Here is a 13,498-nt window from a genome sequence, read left to right on the forward strand (position 1 = left end):
ACTCTATTAGTCTTTGCCCTGCTTCATTCCATATTCCAAGGCCAAATTTGTCTGTTACTCCAGGTGTTTCTTGACTTCCTACTTTTGCATTCCAGTCCCCTATAGTGAAAAGGACATCTTTTGGGGGTATTAGTTCTAAAAGGTCTTGTAGGTCTTCATAGAACTGTTCAACTTCAGCTTCTTCATCATTACTGGTGGGGGCATAGGCTTGGATTACTGTGATATTGAATGGTTTGCCTTGGAAACGAACAGAGATCATTCTGTCGTTCTTGAGATTGCATCCAAGTACTGCATTTCAGACCCTTTTGTTGACCATGATGGCTACTCCATTTCTTCTGAGGGATTCCTGCCCGCAGTAGTAGATATAATGGTCATCTGAGTTAAATTCACCCATTCCAGTCCATTTTAGTTCGCTGATTCCTAGAAGGTCGGCGTTCACCCTTGCCATCTCTTGTTTGACCACTTCCAATCTGCCTTGATTCATGGACCTGACATTCCAAGTTCCTATGCAATATTGCTCTTTACAGCATCGGACCTTGCTTCTATCACCAGTCACATCCACAGCTGGGTATTGTTTTTGCTTTGGCTCCATCCCTTCATTCTTTCTGGAGTTATTTCTCCACTGATCTCCAGCAGCATATTGGACACCTACTGACCTGGGGAGTCCCTCTTTCAGTATCCTATCATTTTGCCTTTTCATACTGTTCATGGGGTTCTCAAGGCAAGAATACTGAAGTGGTTTGCCATTCCCTTCTCCAGTGGACCACATTCTGTCAAACCTCTCCACCATGACCCACCCGTCTTGGGTTGCCCCACGGGCATGGCTTAGTTTCATTGAGTTAGACAAGGCCGTGGTCCTAGTGTGATTAGATTGACTAGTTTTCTGTGAGTATGGTTTCAGTGTGTCTGCCCTCTGATGTCCTCCTGCAACACCTATCATCTTACTTGGGTACTCTTACCTTGGGCGTGGGGTATCTCTTCACGGCTGCTCCAGCAAAGCGCAGCCACTGCTCCTTACCTGGGACGAGGGCTATCTCCTCACCACTGCCCTTCCTTCAACGTGGGATAGCTCCTCTAGGCCCTCCTGCGTGTCCAGGCAGCCACCGCTCCTTGGAAGTCGTTGTCAGCTTGCTCCTCCCAGCCACCGCCCCTAGCCTCGGGCGCGGGGTGGCTGCTCTCGGCCTCCGCCCCTGACCTCGGACTTGGGTAGCTCCTCTTGGCCATTCCTGCGCCGTTGCAGCCTGTCACTCTTGGCCTCCGCCCCTGACCTCGGACGTGGGGTAACTCCTCTTGGCCGCTGCCCTTCGGGCATGGGGTCCTCCCGGCTTCTGCCCCTGACCTCAGACGTCGCGTAGCTCGTCTCAGCCACGCTCAGTCCACAGGTCGCAGCCGCCCGCGTGTCTTATCACCTCCCAAATCGGCTCCTCCTGATACGATCATTCACCCAGGACCTCCGCCAGCTGAGAGGAGTCATCCTGGAGTCTCTTCTGCTTCCCTGAGACTCAACAGGACATGAAGCCACGTCTGTTTTGCCTTTCACGTTTCTAATTTTGTCTTCTCCGCAGGATGATCCCTGCTCTGGCCTGTAGACTCGTTTAGTGCGGCCTCCTTGTCTCAGTTCTGTCCTCCACTTATCTGCCAGGTGTTCTTTCCAAAGTGCACTTCTGATCATCTCACTCCCTTTAGGAAATACTCTGATGGCTGGCCACTGCCACCAACGTAACACTGAAGCCTGGCCTTCACAACCCAGCCTTTCTGCCAACATTTTCAATGACATGTCTGAACACACACACATAACTTCATTCCAGCCAGACTGAAGCAATCCCCAGACACATAAGGCTATTTCACATGTTCACTTGTTTCACCTCCTCAGTCTGTAAGTCCCTTCCTCACCACATCAACGAGCTAACTCTGCTCATCCATTAGGATGGGGGTTATCTGAGCCCTCCTCAGTTGTGATGCTATTTGTTGTACCCCTTAAAATGCTGTTAAACTACTTATTGAATCTAGTTATGACAGCTGACTTTCTTGTCTGCCTTTCTATTAGACTGATGTTTCTCAAAGACGTAGAACATATTTTGTTATCCTCTGTAAGAGGACAAAGGCTGAAACACATTGAACTCAATAGTAATTTGTTCAATGAATGAATGAATGGATGGATGGATAAGGGAAAAAGTCATAAGAAGAGATTATACTATGTCTTACCCACTGGAGTACTCTATTTAATAGTGAAGCCATATACAACTGAGCAATGTTATTAAAGAGTAATTAATTCTAAAGTACCAGAGCTGCTAATGATTCTTAAAAGGTAGAGGAAAGAGAAGCATAGCTCTAGTGGATTTTACCTATATGTTAAGCAAGAGCACCTAAATTACTATTAAATTAATGATAAAATAGTGTTATGGTTTTATTATGGAGAATTTGAGGTTTATGCTTAAATATATGTATGTATAAATATATATAGTAGAGCTATTATCAGATAAAAATGCTATCAATTGGTAGCTATTGTACGGTTATTAGTATCTCTTTTAATTAGTCACAACAATTCATCATAGATACATGTGGTATACATACATATAATTCTGTATAATTATTATTATAAATAATTATATATATTCTGTAGTATACAGAACAATTTCATATATATACAGAAAATTATACATAACACAGTTGCTCAGTAGTGTCCGACTCTTTGCGACCCCATGAATCACAGCACACCAGGCCTCCCTGTCCATCACCAATTCCCAGAGTTCACTCAAACTCACAACCATTGAGTCGGTGATGCCATCCAGCCATCTCATCCTCTGTTGTCCCCTTCTCCTCCTGCCCCCAATCCCTCCCAGCATCAGAGTCTTTTCCAATGAGTCAACTCTTCGCATGAGGTGGCCAAAGTACTGGAGTTTCACCTTTAGCATCAGGCCTTCCAAAGAACACCCAGGACTGATCTCCTTGCAGTCCAAGGGATTCTCAAGAGTCTTCTCCAACACCACAGTTCAAAAGCATCAATTCTTCGGCGCTCAGCCTTCTTCACAGTCCAACTCTCACATCCATACCTGACCACTGGAAAAACCATAGCCTTGACTAGAAGGACCTTTGTTGGCAAAGTAATGTCTCTGCTTTTGAATATGCTGTGTGTATATATATATACACACAGCATATTCATATGTGATTGCTATTTTAAAGCCATGATTATAAGGCTTAATAATCTTGAGACATAAACACCAGGTATGAAAACAGTTGGTTTATCTTCCTGTGGATAGTTTTGTTGAAATGACAGAATTTATATGAGAATGTTATAAGTAATCACATAACTAATAATTTCAATGCAAACTGTAATGGTTGAGAATAATTTAAGAAATGGAACAAAAGCGCCATTGTGTGTCACTAGCTATTTTTACATCTTAATGTGCATAAGAATCAAATGAAGATCTTGTTAAAATGAAGATTCTGATTCAGGAGGGCCGGGATGGAGCCTGAGACTCTGCATTTTAACAAGAAAACAGGTGATACAGATGCAGCTAGACCACAGACCACACTTGAGAAGGAACAGTATCTTCCAATCATGACTAATCATAAGGATTCCCTGGCGTATTTTTTAAGATGTGGACTCCTGGAGGGTGTGGAGAAAAAGACTCCTCCTACATTGCTGGTAGAAATGTAAATTGGTACAGTCACTATGGAAAACAATATGGAGGTTCCTCAAGAGACAGAATAGGACTTTCCTGGTGGTACAGTGGATAGAAATCTGCCTGCCAATGCAGGGGACACGTGTTCAATGCCTGGTCCAGGAAGATCCCACATGCTGTGCAACTATCAAAGCCTATAGCTCTAAAGCCGGTGCTCTACAACAAGAGAAGCCACCACGATGAGAAGCCCATGCAGCCGCAACTAGAGAAAGCCTACTTGCAGCAGAGAAGACTCAGCACAGCCAAAAGGAAATAAACTAAAAACAGTGCAATCATATGATCCAGAAATCCCAATCCTAGACATATATCAGGACAGAACTATAATTCAGAAAGATAGATGCACCCTCTGCGTTTATAACAGTCAAGACTTGGAAGCAACCTAAATGCCCACTGACAGATGAATGGGTAAAGAAGACGTGGCACTTGTATATAGTGAAGCACTATTCAGCCATAAGAATGAAATAATGCCATTTGCAGCCTCATGGATGGACCTACAGAATATCATATTAAGTGAAATGAGTCAGAATGAGAAAAGACAAATACCATATGATGTCACCTATCTGCAGAATCCAAACTATGACACAAATGAACTTATCTATGAAACAGACTCACAGCCACAGAGAACAAACTTGTGGTTGCCAAAGGGGAGGGAGGTAGGGAAGGGATGGATTGGGAGTTTGGGATTAGCAGATGCTAACTACTCAATATTATATACAGAATGGATAAACAGCAAGGTCCTACAGTACAGCACAGGGAACTATACTCTATATTCTGTGATAAACCTAACAGAATAGAGTATGGAAAAGAGTGTATATAGAAATGTATGTATAATTGAATCATTTTGCTCTCAGGAGAAACTGACACAACATTGTAAATCAACTATACTTCAGTAAGATAAATTTTTTTAAAAAATCCAAAAGCATTAAAAAATAGATTTGTGTTTTAAAAAAGACATGGATTGCTGGACTCTCACCAATTATAAACAGGCACATGCACATGTTCATGGAATAGAACTTTGAGGGGAGGGGACTGGGAAGGTAACTAATATGTAACATATTCAACATATTTTCTATAGCAACTCACTGATATTCACTATAAATCCCTCAATTTCTGAGAGATTTACTCAGAAGCATCTTAAAAACTTCAGATATGTGAATAAAATATCCAAACCAAAGTCACTGAATAACTCCTGCTTTTCATCTTTTAGTTCTATGTCTGTCTGTTAACATTGCGCCATCCCTAATTATTTGATGAAACAGAGGAGGTCTTTAAATTTTGAAGATTTTAGATAAATTCCTGGTTAAAACTGTATTTTAGAAATATTCAAAATTTTTCTTTTTTGTCTCAAACATTTAGCTTGGATATGAAGATGATACAGTATGATTATGTTGGTTTTAAAAGAAATCACTTCCCCTTTTTCAACAGTGTACCCAATTAGTTGGATTCTTCCTTCTTCCAGCAATGATGATGACAGTGATGGTGATAAAAACAGCAAATACTTAAGCAGCATTTCCTAGATGCCAGCCACCTTCTAAGTGCTCTACATCAATGAATTACTTCCACAGGTTGGTGCATGGTATCATTATTATCCCCATTTTATAGATGAGAAGACTGTGACATGAAGGACTTTGCCTAAAATCCAAAACTCATTAACAATGAGGACAGAATTTCATTTCAGACAGACTAACTCTGTGGTCTGAGCTTTTGAAGATTAGAGTTTATTGTCATCATCAATACCTGAGGCTAAGATTTCTGGTGTCTAAACTCTATTGTACTGTCATCCCAAATGTCTACTAATATCCCAGCCCTTACTACCTTCCCTACTGTGCTCATAAACATGAAATTGAGCAGGACAACCATTTTCAACTTGTATATGTGCTTTGCATGACTCTAGGAGACATCATTCCTATTAGCAGTCCTGATAGATCTGTGTAGTTATTACAATTTTTTAGAAGACGGCAGTCAAGTGTGTTGAGCTGTTTTTTTGCATAACCTGCAGAGCTAGTAGTGGAGACTGAATTTTGGGATCTCTGATTATATAGCTATGGGAGCCGGGGAAACATGGCTCCCAGAATACTTTACAGCTACTCCAATCAAGAGAGATGGAGTCTCTCTCTCCATCGCTTGAATTTGGACCATTTTGGGACTCGGTTTGACCGACAGATTGTGGTAGAAATGATGTCCAAGTTCAGGAGTGTAGGTTTCTGCTTTTGCCCTTTTGGAGTCTTTCTTTAAAAGTGGTTCAGCTCAACCCACTGGAGGATAAGAGGCCCTGTGAAGGAGAAGTGAAATGTCCCAGTTGACATCTCCAGGGGACTGGAGAGAATGGCCCTCCATCCTGTCACAGCCAGTTCCAAGCTGTCCCACCAGCTGAATGCAGCCGAATGAGTGACCTCAGAGGGCCTGATAGAATAATTTCCCACTCAACTTACAGAATCAAGGGAATTAATCTATTAATCTATTAAACTATGGTGTCAAGCTACTAAATTTTGGGGTTGGTTGTTAGGTAGCAATACATACATTATATGATCCTTTGAAAGATAAACAACATTTAAGGCTATATTACTATCTTTCTTAACTAATGATATTTGGAGAATTGTTCAATGTATTAGAGGTCTTTTGTATAAAAGTTGACCAAATTGGAGATTTAAAGGGACATATTTACTCTTAGTGATTTCAAAAATCACATATTTTCATAACTAGCAATAACTAAGAACACAATTAACTAAGTGCATTGCTACAAATTCTGAGTTGTTATCATTGATTTTATAATCTAAGATTTACAGCCAATGGATAGAAAAATTACTTCTTACAGCAAATTTGATAGTGTGTTAAAAATAATATAAATCCCTTCTTTTAGAAAAGATAATATGATATCAGAAATACGAATCTCCACTTAAGGAATTCTACTTCTAATTAAAGGAAACTATGAAGCAATCTCCATGGGTCTAAAAATTACTTTTTTCTTTAAGTTACTGTTTCATAAATCCCTTCTCTGTGTTGGTAAGGAAACCTGTCAAATTGTTTTACCACAAAGCTTGTCTGTACCACGTAAATTGTAGATCTTTATATTTTTTTCACCATCAAAAGTCTGTAAAATACATTTCAGATAATTGTAGAAAACCATAAAACCTGCCTGGGGTAGGAAATAGTAATAGTTCACAAATTATATTTACTGTTAATCCGTTCAGACATAACTGAACTGCAAATGAACTTCCTTTTATTTTTTTTTTCCTGCCTCAAACTAAGCCTCATGTATCCAACACGTTATGATTTCCCATAATGGAACCGCAGGCTTTCTTTCTTCTTTTCTCTGCAGTGGTCACAAAAATAAGAGCTTCTGAGGGCTTCCAGATCTTACACACAACAGAGCACTGGTTACTAGTCCGAGAGGAGTGGTAATCTGACTCCATCTGTAAACGGACTGATACCTGCATGACGCGACTGAACAGGACGACTCTGTGGGACTCATGCTACGCCAGTTACACAGCTGCTAGTAGTTCCACAGAAGAGCAAGAAGACGGGTGGAAAGGTCATACGTCTCCTTTATTCTTGGTGGAAAGTCTTTGGAAATTCCAAAGGTATAGAATCATTTATTATTTTGTGTGCTGTAGGCCTCATTCCAAAGTATTAGTTGTGAAGTTTTCTTGACATCACAGATTTTTAAAGTAATTGGCCCCATAAGCAATCAACAATCTTCTTCTAGCTTTTATTATTGGTCTTTACCATAAAGCATTAGCAATTATCAAAAATTAGTAAAATTTATTGGTAGCGCATTAAAATTCTTTCATTAGCTCCCAAGAGCCTGTTCATGCTAAATTTTTGGTTTGGATGCATAGCCAGTATCTTCTTTAATTACCATAAATATAAATATTTTAATTAGGCTTCTAATGGGTTTATAAGATTTTGCGAGGCTTCTGTCAGATTTGTAAACTAACAAGATCCAAGCATCCACTCATATAGATAAGAATTTTCTCATGTGTTAAAAAAAAATAGTATTAAAGAATTCCAGTGAGCGAGTGAGTCTCAAATATTGCCTGGAATTTTAAGGAAAAGTTTTGAACCCAGCTTAATCCTTTATTTTATTATCCATAAGACTGATAATACTTCCTGCTGGTTGTTCTCTAAACTGATTATTGCTAATCTCCTGCTAGGTCTGCTATATTTTAATAGTTTATGGTAAAATAATATTATTCTCTTAATTTTGAGTATTTGTAAAATTGGATTGTAAATGTTTAGGTTTACTAGGTTTTATGAATTTGTTCTTTTATAGTTGTTTTCTTATCCTGTATTACAGCTGTATGTGTCAATGGAATATTACTCAGCTATAAAAAGGAACATATATATAAAAGGAACATTTGAGTCAGTTCTAATGTGATAGATGAACCTAGAGCCTATTATACAGAGTGAAGTAAGTCAGAAAAAGACAAATACTGTATATTAATGCATATATATAGGATCCAGAAGGATGGTACTGACAATCCTACATACAGCAAAGGAGACACAGACGTAAATAACAGACTTCTGGACTCAGAGGGAGGTGGTGAGGGCGGGATGATTTGAGAGAACAGCACTGAAACATGTACACTGCCATATGTAGACTGGAAGACCGCTGCGAGCTCAGTGCATGAAGCAGAACACCCAGGGCCAGTGCCTGTGACAGCCTGTAGGAGTGGGGTGGGTGGGGCTCAGGACTGGGGCACACATGCATACCTACGGCCAGTTCACACTGATGGATGGAAAAAGCCATCACAATACTGTAAAGTTTTTATCCTCCAATTAAATAAAATTTAAAAACTAAAATTGCATGTGTGTATAGTTCGTGTATTAAAATAGGATGTACACATATTCTACTTCCAGGCTATTTACAGTCTTATGACAGTTCAGTTACTGTGTTTTTCAATTCCCTGTGTAGGCTGAGGATGAGCAGAATTAACTTTCTGTGGCAGAACAACTATTAATACCCATTCCTCATATACATACAGCGTTTTCTCTTATTCCAATTTCCAGATTGGCTTAACAACAAATTAATTATGTTGGAGTGAGAATTAACAGACAAGAGGAGAATAGGATACTCATACGATAATGAGTTAGAATTGAAGACATCAGTATGAACTCATGTTTAGCGTAATGCAGATACAAATGGTGATATATAGACAATATTTAAAGATGTATGTCTATACATGGTATATTATACCTCGCTCTGACTACCGAGAGGGCCTAGAAGCACCAACATCCCAGCAGCACTGAGCACACCCAGCACCCACAGCTTGGCTTATAATAACCACTAATCAATGAAAGTAGCCCAGGTTCCGTAGAGAAATGATTGATTCTAGGACCCAGGTAGAAGTACACAAGGTGAGTCTGGAGCACCTTATAGTACCAGAAGGTAAGGAAATGCTTTTTTAAACAAGTATACAACCCAACACAATCATAGGAGCCAAGTGAAAGTATTTCCAATGCCAAAACTGGAAAAATTTTAGTAACAAAATGAAGTAATATTGGATTATAACCCAAAATACAGAATACATATCTGTGAGTGCATACTGATATAAATATGTTTTGAAGAAATAACAGTAACACACTACTTCTTACGTGGAAGCTACATATAGTGACGACTCTTGACTAAAGCCTTAATATCTGGAAGAGAAATGGAGGGATTTGAGGGAGAGATTTTTAGTCTTCCTTCCAAAGAGGAAAGTATTAAAAAAAAAAAAAAAGGAGGGGAGAGGTAACTTTACACTGGAGAAATGTGACAGACACTATGCCAGCCAGGTGATCAAGCTCAAGGTTAATAGTGAGAAGTTACATACTATTTATATGATGTGTATGCATGGCACTTCACTTCTTCCTCCAAAAACGCATAATCTTAGTCTAATCATAAGACAAGCATCAGACAAATCTCAATAGAGGGACGTTCTACACGATACCTGACCAATACCCTCAAAACCCTCTAAGTTACACAAAAAAAGAAAGTATGAGAAACAATCATAGCTAAGAGGAGCCTAAGAATATACGATGACTAATTGTAACATGGTATCCTGGATGGGATCCTAGTACAGAAAAGTACATTAGGTAAAAACTAAGGAAATCAGCTTAAAATACTGAACCAACACTAGTTCATCAATTATAAGTAATGTACCACACTAATATAAGATGTTAAACAGAAGAAACTGGGTATGTTTGGATATAGGGGAACTCTCTACTTTCTTTGCAATTTTTCTGTAAGTCAAAATTTAAATAAAAGTTATTCTAAAAATACATGGTAAAGCATTTATGAGAGAGCACAATGTTAAAAATCAAATTAATACCATGTACCCCTTTCCCAGCTCAAGAAATGATGCTAACCAAGAGTCTGAGTTCACTGTGTACCCCTCCTCACTTCCATTTCCAACTCCCTTTTCCCAGAGATAACCACTATCTTGCATTTGGTATTTATTATTTCCATGCATTTATCAGTCAGTCAGTTAGTTCAGCCACTCAGTTGTGTCTGACTCTTTGAGACTGCAGCATGCCAGTCTTCCCTGTCCATCACCAACTCCTGGAGCTTACTCAAACCCATGTCCATTGAGTTGGTGATGCCATCCAACCATCTCATCCTCTGTCATCCCCTTCTCCTCCTGCCTTCCATCTTTCCTAGCGTCAGGGTCTTTTCCAATAAGTCAGTTCTTCACATAAGGCAGACAAAGTATTTATTGGAGCTTCAGCATCAGTCCTTCCAATGAATATTCAGGATTGATTTCCTTTAGGATGGACTGGTTGGACCTCCTTGCAGTCCAAGGGACTCTCAAGAGTCTTCTCCAACACCACAGTTCAAAAGCATCAATTCTTTGGCGCTCAGCCTTCTTCACAGTCCAACTCTCACATCCATACATGACCACAGGAAAAAACATATTAACTTATGTAGCTCTAATTCATTTTTTCTGCAATGGATGCCTCCATTACATGAATATGCCCAAATATGTTGATCTCTTTGATGGGCTCTCAGGGTGTTCAATCATTCATGCTGTTGAAAGCCTTTCCATTCACCTTTCATTTGACACCAGGGATTTCTCTTGGCTGATCCATTCCACATAGCACTCCACATTTCAGGCTAGCTGCCCAGCTCCTCTCTCCCTGCCCAGATGCTTCCTCATCCCCTTCCCCTCAGACCAGCCTTCTGAAGCCTCAATGTCTTTTCTCCTTATTAAGCACAGCTGTTTAGCAATTCTGTCCTTTCTCCCAACACAAGTCCCAACTTGACTCTGCACAGTTACAAACCATCCAAGACCTCAGATGAACCAAAGTGTTAGGGGAAGCATGCTGATTGAAACCGCCCACCCTGGCCAGGCACCATAGTAACCATCTGCATGAGTTGTTTTATGACAGGAGATCCTGATAAGGAATACAGAACTAATAAGCCACCACCAACCGAAGAGTCCGGGAAAGGTCGAAAGGAAACACCACATGTCCGTCCACTTCCCAGAAGCCCTCTTGCTAGCATCCATCTTGGCTGAGCAATGCGTGCACCGCCAGGAAAGACTCTGAATTAGAATGATTGGCCAAAGACCATCCGGAAACTAATCCCGTCACCATAAAACCCGTCAATGCGAGCCACGCGGCAGAGCAGTTCTCCTGGGTTCCCTTACCCTACTGCTCTCCACCCGGGTGCCCTTTCCCAATAAAATCTCTTGCTAAGTCAGCACATGTGTCTCCTCAGACAATTCATTTCTGAGTGTTAGACAAGAGCCCAGTTTCGGGCCCTGGAAGGGGGTCCGTCTTCCTGCAACAAAAAGGCCTCTAGCACCCCTGCATCCCATGTAAAACTATGAAAAAAAAATCAGTTTCAAAATTCCTCTGCTCAAATGTGTTTTAAAATAATCAGCTGTCCTTTTGTAAGAACAAATCATGTGGGTGTTAGTAAAACCACTTTACTTAAGCTTGTCCTAAGTGAAAAGAAACATATACCAATGTTTAGGTAATTTCTGTATCCTCTGACTATGCTTCTCTTCTTTCCTTTGAAAACTATCTACATGGATAAAAGTTTTCTCTTTGAAGGGATTCAGAAAGAATTAAGTGTGGACAAAAACATTTTTCAGATAAAGTTGGAGTTGGGAGATCCTTGAATTCTAAAGAGAGAAGTGATTTTCAAACCTATAGGTAGTTCTCTTAGTTGCATTCCAAACTATAGAAAGTAATACTCTTGGTATTAAGGTACAAAAAAAATTGTCACACTTAGGTTTATATTGAGAGATAGTAGTGAAACTGAAGTTGCTCAGTTGTGTCCGACTCTTTGCGACCCCGTGGACTAGTAGCCTACCAGGCTCCTCCCTCCATGGGATTCTCCAGGCAAGAGTACTGGAGTGGGTTGCCATTTCCTTCTCCAGGGGATCTTCCTGACCCAGGGATCAAACCCGGGTCTCCCACATTCCGGGCAGACGCTTTAAACTCTGAGCCACTGGGGACAGTAGTAGAGTTACATAAAATCTATGCTGTTCTTTCAATTAGGAAACTATTTTTATCTGTTAAGGAGGCAAGTTTAATGGAAATGAAGTTTTTCCACTAATTAACCTGACAAGTGCAAGTCAGATACATGAGAAGGTGAAGGTGTGTGTGTATGTGTATATGTTTGTGAGGAGCAGTGTTGGTGATGAGAACAGCCTCAGCTAAAACAGATATAAAGCTGAATTTCTAAATTGAGATAGTGACAGTAAAAATGGAGAAAAATGGAAAAGATTTTTACAGTGATCTGACAATATCGCTTGGCCAAACTGATTAGTTGATGGGGGAAAAGGTGTGAGAGAAGTCCAGGTAATTACATAATTGCACGTGTAGGGCACCAGGATGAGAGTGGCACCACTGACAGCAGCAGGGAAGCACAGAGCTGCACCACGCAGACCATGAAGACAACACCCAGAAGGAGCCAGCCCCGAAGGGCAGAGAACACCAGACCTCCAAATGAGAGGCGAGGCTGCTCTGACAGTCAGCAGAGCACCACTGAAGGGGACTGAAGAGGAGAAAAGTACAGAGGTTCCTTAAAAAACCTAAAAACCATCATTTGAAAAGATGGACCCCAATGGTCACTATTTACAACAGCCAAAACATTAAGCAACCTAACTGAGAGAAGAATGGATAAAGATGTGGGATATATGAAATGGACTACTACTCAGCCATAATAAAGAATGAAATAATGCCTCTTGCTGCAACATGGATGGACCTAGGAATTATCATACCAAGTGAAGTTAGACACAGAAAGACAAATAGCATATTATATCACATGCGTGGATTTTTTTTTTAAATGGCACAAATGAACTCATTTACAAAACAGAAACAGATGTGCAGATATCAAAAACAAACTTATCGTTACCAAAGAGGAAATATGGGGGGAAGGAGAAATCAGAAGCTTGGGATTAACATATACACAATACAATATACAAGACAGATAATCAACAAGGACCTACTGTATAGCACAGGGAACTCAATGTTCTGTGGTAACCTATGTGAGAAAAGAATCTGAAGAAGAATGCATGTGTGCATATGTGTGTGTGTGTGTATAACTGCTGATTTTGCTGAAACTATCACCACTGTAAATCAACTATAGTCCAATAATTAAAAAAAAAAAAGACTGGTTTTTTAAAAATGAGACCATTGAAGAGGATGGGACAAAAATTGAGTTTCATATTGTGGAAGCTAGAGAAAAAGAATAACTAATGGTCAAACCGTCAAAATGGGGCTCCAAGGAGGCTCTGGATCACATTACCTAGCCTGGTTCTCTCTGTGTCTCTGTATCCCCAGCTCCTTTTCCTGATCGACACTGCCTAATTTCTTTGGTG

The sequence above is a fragment of the Oryx dammah genome, unplaced genomic scaffold (genome assembly GCF_014754425.2).
Source record: "Oryx dammah isolate SB20612 unplaced genomic scaffold, SCBI_Odam_1.1 HiC_scaffold_18, whole genome shotgun sequence".
In the NCBI taxonomy this organism is placed as follows: domain Eukaryota; kingdom Metazoa; phylum Chordata; class Mammalia; order Artiodactyla; family Bovidae; genus Oryx; species Oryx dammah.